This window comes from Ipomoea nil, unplaced genomic scaffold (genome assembly GCF_001879475.1).
Source record: "Ipomoea nil cultivar Tokyo-kokei standard unplaced genomic scaffold, Asagao_1.1 scaffold1617, whole genome shotgun sequence".
NCBI lineage: Eukaryota > Viridiplantae > Streptophyta > Magnoliopsida > Solanales > Convolvulaceae > Ipomoea > Ipomoea nil.
In genome coordinates, this window is record NW_017618045.1 from 879634 (window position 1) to 888256 (window position 8623).

At 33.3% G+C, this 8623-nt stretch overlaps 1 pseudogene; it reads right to left on the minus strand.

The window, feature by feature from the left end:
• Positions 1 to 3079: 3079 nt before the first annotated feature.
• On the minus strand, positions 3080 to 7142 carry LOC109191127 (annotated as a pseudogene).
• Between the last annotated feature and the right edge of the window lie 1481 nt (positions 7143 to 8623).

Genomic DNA, 8623 nt, shown 5'->3' on the forward strand with positions numbered 1-8623 from the left:
AAGATTTTTATTGGATTTCCTAGTTCGATCAAACTTATATTTTAACCGGTCTAGTCCAATCCAGTTTAAATAATAACCATACAAATGGTAAGTCAACTTGCCCATTTGACACCACTTAGAGGGAGCGAAAGAGAATTGAGCGTGAGATAGAATTATGGAAAATATCTTCAAGTAAAAATCTTGGAAGACATTTTATCCCAAAATTGATCATTCATTATTCATTCTAGAATGAGTATTCCTTGGTGACTTCATTTTCCACTAGCCAAACATTAGGAAATTAGAAAAATGACTTTCAGAAAGTCATTTTCCTAATTTCTAAATAAACCGTTAATCTCTTAATTATTTGCAATGTAAGTATAGATTTAATATCTCAATTATTTGCAATGTATAACTATATTCCCTAACTTCTAGGTAAAAATAGCAAAATTGGTCACAAAACTTCAACGAAACCTTAATTTAAGAGAAACTAAATTTATAGTACTTAATACTGAAAATCTAATTTAGAGTCACAAATAAGAAACTAAAAGTGTTATTTAAATATTCGACATTACTCTTAACATTCGACATTATAAAATTGGAAAAATATTTGATACACCACCGGTGTATAGATGCTATACACTGGCAGTGAACCACAATGCGACACATCATTAAAAAATAAATATAAGATTAATGAGGTCTTTTTGTGCAAATAAATCATATCTTTAATTAATTATATTAATTTATTAACTGAAACTGTACATATCTTTGGAATTCAAACTGAGTTCTACAATTGTCATCCACCGTACCAAGTCGATCTGCAGGCTTCGTCGACTTATCAACCATACCGTTGCCGGAAATTATGAAATTGAAGGAGTTGTGATCAAACAGATGCTTCATAACCTAACCAAGAAACCACCTAGGAGAAGCAATAATGAAGAAAGATCAGACCATTATTATTTTTGCTGCATCCATTGCTGTGACTAGAACCACTAGATTATATATAGTCATGAACTTCCCTTGAATACCTTGACTAAATTTTTAAGAAATCCTTGTAGTCATTTTTTATTTGTTTAAATGTAGTTATCTAACTTGTAAGAATTAGATGTCTAAACTAAATAATAATTAAATTTTTTTTTTTTTTGAATAGACGATAAAAGCAGCAAAACCCCAATTACTGTTGCAGTAATAGTTGTGGTTATTGCCGTAGTCCCTTTTATTACCTTCTCCATTATATTTGCAGTAGAGAGCAGAGAAAGGGAGCCCTACCTTATGATCATGAAATTGTTGTAAAAGGCTTTTTAGAATGTCCAGACAAGGTATATATGGTGGAATTCACTAACAAACTCACAATGATTATGAAACTAAAACATAGAAATCTTGTTAATAAGAAAAAATATAGCCACACTAAACTAATACTACTATACGTATATTAAAACTCAGATCTAATCGAGAAGCATTAGTGCATCTTTGTAAATACCTCTACTACCCAATATGAGATGTTGCTGATTCATTATATTGACATTTCTAATTAACAAGGCAATTAAACTCTTTAACCAATCCAAATAAGAAATAACCACTAGTATGCATGCTTATATGAAGAAGATTTATGTCTCTATACTGTTCAGGAAAACCATATATCTTCTTCTCATGTATGATTTACTGTAATCTTGTTTTTTTTTTTTTTTTTTGAGGAATTACTAATTAAACTTCTTTTAATTTGGTTGTATGTAGAGCTCTGGATTGGAATTATCTCACTATTAATGTACTACTTATCCATCCCCTCCACAGTCTTTGTCATTCATTAAATCACTTTTCTCCTCTGATATGATGCTTCTCCAAATACGGTGCACTGAAATCTCGCATAAGTGGTTGTTCTAAAAGCATACAAGTTCTTCTGTGCTTCTTCAATTCCGTACTGCATGCCAAGAATAGTGGGAAGGTAGTGTATTAAGATAAGTGTCCATCATCTTCTCTCTAGTAGGGGTAGGTCTTTGGGAAGTTCATGACTATAAGCCAGTAGTTGTAGTCCCAGTCAGGCAACAAAATAATCATTGTTATTGATTCTCCTTGGAAAGTATTCATCATCCCAGAGGGCTCTCAATGGATACTCATCAAAGCCTTGGGTTGTTTCATGGTTATGCTACGAAATATCCGTTTGATAAGTAGACGAAGCTTGCAAATTTGGGAATATATAGTTTATGCGTATAGTTTCTGTTAATAAATAAATATAATTAATTAAAGGCTATTATTTATTTGCACAAAAAGACCTCCTTAATCTTATATTTATTTTTAAATGATGTGTCGCATTTTGATTCATCGCTAGTGTATAGCATCTATACACTGATAGTGCATCAAATATTTTTCCTATAAAATTTCCTTATACTTTTAATTCATTTTTTGTATTCTATTTACTCTCTATGTTGATTTGCATGTCTTCTTCACTAATAACTTCTAATATGAACTTAAATTGTAACTATCTTAAATGAAGTCTCACTATTCCAATAGTAGAAACAAAATTAATGAGGGTTGACTATGGCCCTATTTGGTAACTTTTAATATGAACTTAAATTGTAAATATTTTAAATGAATGTTTGATTAATTAGTTTTTTTTTAACAATTTATTGCTCCAAAATGTTAAAATTCAAAAAGCTGCTCATAGTAGTTTTTTCAATCAGCGTTTTGATAAAATCATTTTGCATGTAATCAGCTATTATCTAACAATTAATTTACCAAACACTTTTCTACAATCAACTAATCCTAACAACTATTTACCAAACACACATATGGCTAAAGGTTAAGAGAGAAAAAAACAAAAAAAAAAAAAAAAAAAAAAAAAAGGATGACCCCTGCAATCATTCATTATAAAAATATCACATAAAAATTTTCTGGCACACATAAGGGCAAAAGCAGCAATGCCCATATGAAATGATTTAAAGAAAAGACTCAAAAAAGCACTGTCAAGGATTGATTCAACAACAAAATGGAATTCTTACAGAAAAACTCTCAAGTGTTACCACTTGAAAATGCATTGAGGAATGCTGACATGTATGTTTAGACTTCATCATGGAAAACAGATCTCAAACCATGATATCCGAACGAACATATATAAACATTTAAGCATTAAACGATCAGATCAGGCCGTGCCATTCTCAGTCACCGGCACCTCCTTAGATTTCTCGAATACAACTGGCTGAAGTTCCCCTTTTCCTTGAACAACTAAGTGTGGTGGTGCCTGCAATACAGCTTATGCTCGTGTGCTACATAATTTGATGGACTGATCACACAGCCGCCGTGACTGCACTTGAAACAAGCCCTGTGGTACGATGTTCCATCAACCGCTACCTATAGAAACAACATCCAATGTGAATTAGGATCTTCGATTGAAATCGGTTCATGTACCTATACATTTGTGCTCCATTTGGCACACACAAGAATGAGGTAGGAAAGGGGTAACCCCACCCCAGCCAAGATGGCTAAAGATATATATGTGTAATCACAAGGTCACGAGTTCGAATCCCAGCCTTCTTGGTTTGAGCCAGTCAGCTAACTGTGATCCTTTGCTGGCTAGGGCCACAAGGCGGGGTTTACGTAGTGCAGCACACCCTCAGGTAGTGGCTGCGGGTTTCCCTCGTCACCCCAAAAAAAGAGGAATAGAGGATCCATTAAACCAACTTTTCTTTTCCAGCTTAATAACATTTAGCAATATCTTACCTTTTCAATGGGGTAAACTGTTTTCTTGCAAGCAACAATTTATCTTGAGTACCCGCAAACAGGCTTGAAACTTTGCTGCTTGTGTGTCCCTGTCCGATTTAGCTCATGATAAGTAATAGCAGAAATTTGATCAAAACAACACAACAAATTAAATTGTGCAAAAACAAAAATTTCACTGTGCCTTAACCATCTAGAAACTAGATGTTAGTACCTGATCTGCAGCTCTTTCCCTCACCGTTTTTGGAGCCCCTGCACAAGGCGGTGAAAGGGATAGAATAATCTTTGAGGTACAAACAAGACTTATATTATAGGTGAAAATGGAACTCGATAATTGCTTTTACCTTCAGAACTCTAGTCCAAGCTACCAGTCATTTTGAAAAGTTGATCAAAGTGTGGTTTGCAATATAAAACTCCTTCAAAGGAGTTGTAATTGCTGAGCTGCAAAGAATAAGACCAGGAAACAAATATCTATTAAGCTTATTTGATCATATTTTGGATGGAGATCATTAAATCCCGTGATTGACTGACAGTGAGTTTGGACAGGTAATATCCAACGGAAAAGAGGAAAACGCTAACGATAGACACACCATGTGTGCGATTGCAGCAAGAACGAGTCGACAAATAGCATTACTAGCCTAGTAGGTGCAACATGAAGGGGAAGCAAGCGATTTTAATGCAAAGACACCCGAAACAATCAATCAAGCCAATTAAATCTGACGAGTCCAAAGCTTAAAGGCCCCACAATCACAACAATAGAGATAAGTTATGTACAAAAGAAGGTCCATGTGGTGGAAAATAATCTGTCAGAGAAATGAAATTGCTAATTAGTATCTTAAAATAATAAAAAAAGGAGTGATTCAGCTTTGGAGCCCCAAGGCATCTGGCAATACACAACTATACAGAATCATTAAGTTAAGAAGAACTTAACCAATACTAGTACTTGCCAAGAAGCTCAGATAATGCTGAAGTGGAAAGTGAAATGTACTACAAAAGATGCCATCCACCAAATTTGGAAAATCAGAAATTGTCGTAACAGCTTATATCCGAGTGCAAAGCTTTAACTCCATATTCAATACTGCTTGATTGCATTGTATACAGTTCACTCTAAAAATGCAAAACTTGAACTACAATACTCTATAGTATCCTGTTAATAACATTGGTCTTGATCATTCTTTATTTGTACCAAATGCTTTCAACACTGCAAAGTAAAAACTACCAATAGTCATTGCATGAACAATTTCCTCCTCTCTCACAATAATTTCTCTTTTATGAACTTTTGAAATGCCCTTCAGAGCAGAATGACAATCCTCACAAGTTCAAACAATTTCCTCCTTTGTCTTATTACTAATTTTGGGCCTAAAAAAATAAAAAAATCACATGTAGCATGAAAATTCACCGGATCCAATTCCTCGCCTCTGAGGCTACCGCTGGAGGGCGGATTCTACGTGCCCAACAACAAAGCTATTCTTCCTCCAATCTATCCTCCATGTTTTCTGTTTGTGTTTCTTTGAAATGTGTTAAACAAAGCTAGTTGTCCAGCCCTGCGAATCATCATCAACTTTTCTACTTTTCTTCCATTCTTTCTTTGTGCTTCTGCATATGAGAGAGAGAGCCTAAGCCCCTCTGCACCATTATTTGCACCCAAAGGCAGTGAAGCACAAGGGGCAACAGATTGATGGAGGAGCACCCAAATATCCTCCTCCTTCAATCTATTGTCCCTTGTGCTTCACTGCCTTTGGGTGCAAATAATGGTGGAGAGGGGGCTAGGCTCTTTCTCTCATATGCAGAAGCACAAAGAAAGAATGAAAGAAAAGTTGATGATGATTCGCAGGGCTGTACAACTAGCTTTGTTTAACACATTTCAAAGAAACACAACAGAAAACATGGCGGATAGTTCGGAGGAAGAGTAGCTTTGTTCTTGAACACGTACAATCCATCATCGAGCGGTAGTGTCAGAGGCAAGGAATTGGAACCGGTGAATTTCCATGCGGCGGCGTCAGAGGCGGTGATCGGGACCAGTGATTTTTTTTTTTTTTATTCCAATTGTTTTAAAATTAAATTTTGAATTTTGTTTTTTAACTTTGCTTATGTAGAGATATTAATAAGTTATACGGAGTAAAAAAAAAAAAACTCTAGCTACAGAGTCTAACATCCAAAACATGTTGACAGATTCTAGTAATGAACTTTAATATGTTGTCATAACTGAGAAATGTAAGAGAATAAAAGAAATTAAAGCAAATAAAAGTCCATTGAGAAATAAAAAGACTCACCTTAATTATTGAGTCACTCATCAATAGCTCCTCTGCCATCAATTCAAATTCCGATAAGGCAAATTGCACAAGCCCAAAAGTTAAAGCAGAACCACTTGACCTGTAAATAGTATATCAACACCACGTTAAAAGCTTAAACTGCCATGATTGATGAAAAATAGTCAATAGCCTAGCAGATTCTTAAAATATAGGTATTGAAGTAGCCTGCTAAGAGTATGATATCATGGATTCATGGAATAGAAAAATGTGCTTGATGGCGAACCTTAGGGTATATATTTTTGTAGTTTCAAGTTGAACTTACACGGACAAGGTTAAAATTAAGTATACTAAAAATACATTTCTAATCAACTCTTGGTGGAGGTTTGGCAGTTCCAAGAAATCATTTAAAAACCATATCCTGCAATTCAACATTGAAGAGAATATTTGCCTTATGGAAAAGCAACATTCTATAGATCACAAGGCTTTTTAAATAAGCCTATATGATGCATTATGTATTTATGTAACAGCACAAAATAATCACAATCAAGAGGGTAAGCATAAGTAATTGAAAGTATCTACTTACTAGAACAAAAATAAACCAAAATAATTACATTGAATAAACCAGCAAATATTGACAAATATTCTTCTCCTTCTAACCTAGGTTGTCGCAATCCCAGATCTGTAAGGATAAAACATGAAAAATTAGTACATATTATCCGTGAAAGTGTGAAAGTGTGAAACAAAGATGGTAGAAATCTAGGAAAAAACTAAAAAAAAAAAAAAAAAAAAAAAAAAAAAAAAAAAAAAAAAAAAAGAAACACCGCACCTAAGGAAACGCAGATCGAAACGTCGGAGGTGTCGTTGCCACTGCTCGCCGGCTCGCCGCCAACGTGCTTGAAGCCGCAGCTTGCCGTCGCTGGTCATCGCCGATGGTGGTCGCCGCCGATGGTCTTCGCCGCTGTTCACATCACCGCCATCACCTTCAAATCTTCAATCGCTCTTCAGGTCGAAAGAATTTATGGAGAGTATCTGATAGATCTTTAGGGGTTTCTTTCTTCAGGTCGGAAGGGTTTGTGGAGAGTAAAACTGATAGATGGGTTTCTTTCTTCAGGTCGGAAGGGTTTGTGGAGAGTAAAACTGATAGATCTTTAGGAGTTTCTTTCTTCAGGTCGAAAGGGTTTGTAGAGAGTAAAACTGATAAGAATTGAGACGAAACCCCTAATAATAGGCGTCCAAAGTTACGTACTTTGGACTTATTATTTGGGCGGGTTAACAATAGGCATCCAAAGTTCTATAACATTGGATGCCTATTCTTTTTAATTTAAAAAAAAATAAAAAAATTATATAATAGTATTTTAATTACAAAAATGCCACCACACTACATTTTAGACGTCCAAAGTTTAAATTTTGGACACAAATTATTTGATTTTATTGATGTGTTTGTACTAGTGACTATTCCAATATGAGAAACAAAATTAATGAGGGTTAACTATGGCCTTATTTGGTAACTTTTAATACGAACTTAAATTGTAAATATTTTAAATGAATGTTTGATTAATTAGTTTTTTTTTAACAACTAGTATTTGTGTCCGTGCGTTGCACGAAATGAATTTTTAAAAATATTTAGATTGATATACAATTGTATAAATTATAACATCGAATATTATATAATATAATTGAAGAATTGAGTTGCACCGATTATGTTTTCTGATGTTATCAATGCTTGAATTCGAGTAAATAATTTATCAATTAATAGCTAACGTGTAGATATACGCATTCGTTGCTACAACTCATAAGATTTTATATATCAGTGTTTATAATTTGTATTAATTAGGCTAATTAGCTCGTTGTCTAGCAACTCAATTATAGAAATTATTTATACGGAAGTTATATTTTCTATGTAGATATATAGCAATTTTGTCATCTTTGTATATAATAAAACATAATATCAATGACTTAAATTATACGTTATTAAAAATCTCTTTATAGACGACATTGGTAGTAGTAACGGAATTTTATCCATCCTCATCTAGAGTTAAAACAATCAGACCATCAAGATGGGTGACTGGGGAAAAAGTCACATACAATTAACCGTGACTAAATACTGGTTTTTTCACTAATAACTCAACGTGAGTTAGTGTTTGACCCTGACTTTTGTTGATAGTCATGACATATGCGAACATCAACATGAATTGTTTTCGTTAGAACTTGAAGGGCAATCTCGTATCAGAAGTTGAAAGACATTTGAATTGAAGATTTTACTTTTATTAATAGTACATATATAGATTGGTGTAAATAATAATTAATAAATTATTATTTCCTTATAAAATTACATAGAATTTCAAATGGATTTGCTCATTTATTACGCATAATTTGTTTCTGTTATTCTCACAATTATAATGGTTTAATTATTCGCAGAATTTGATAACCATTTTCCATTTTAAAGTACATATTAACTTTAATTTGTGATAAAAATTCATTAGACATTAGTTAATTTTCATATAAAATTTGTTACAAATTAAGCTTTACTGATTTTTTTTACCAATTAATTAATATTCATATTAATTTGGACAGGAATGTTGAAGATGAGGATTTTACTTTTATTAATAGTATAAATTGGTGTAAATAATAATTAATAAATTATTATTTCTTTATAAAATTACGCAGAATTTCAAACGAATTTT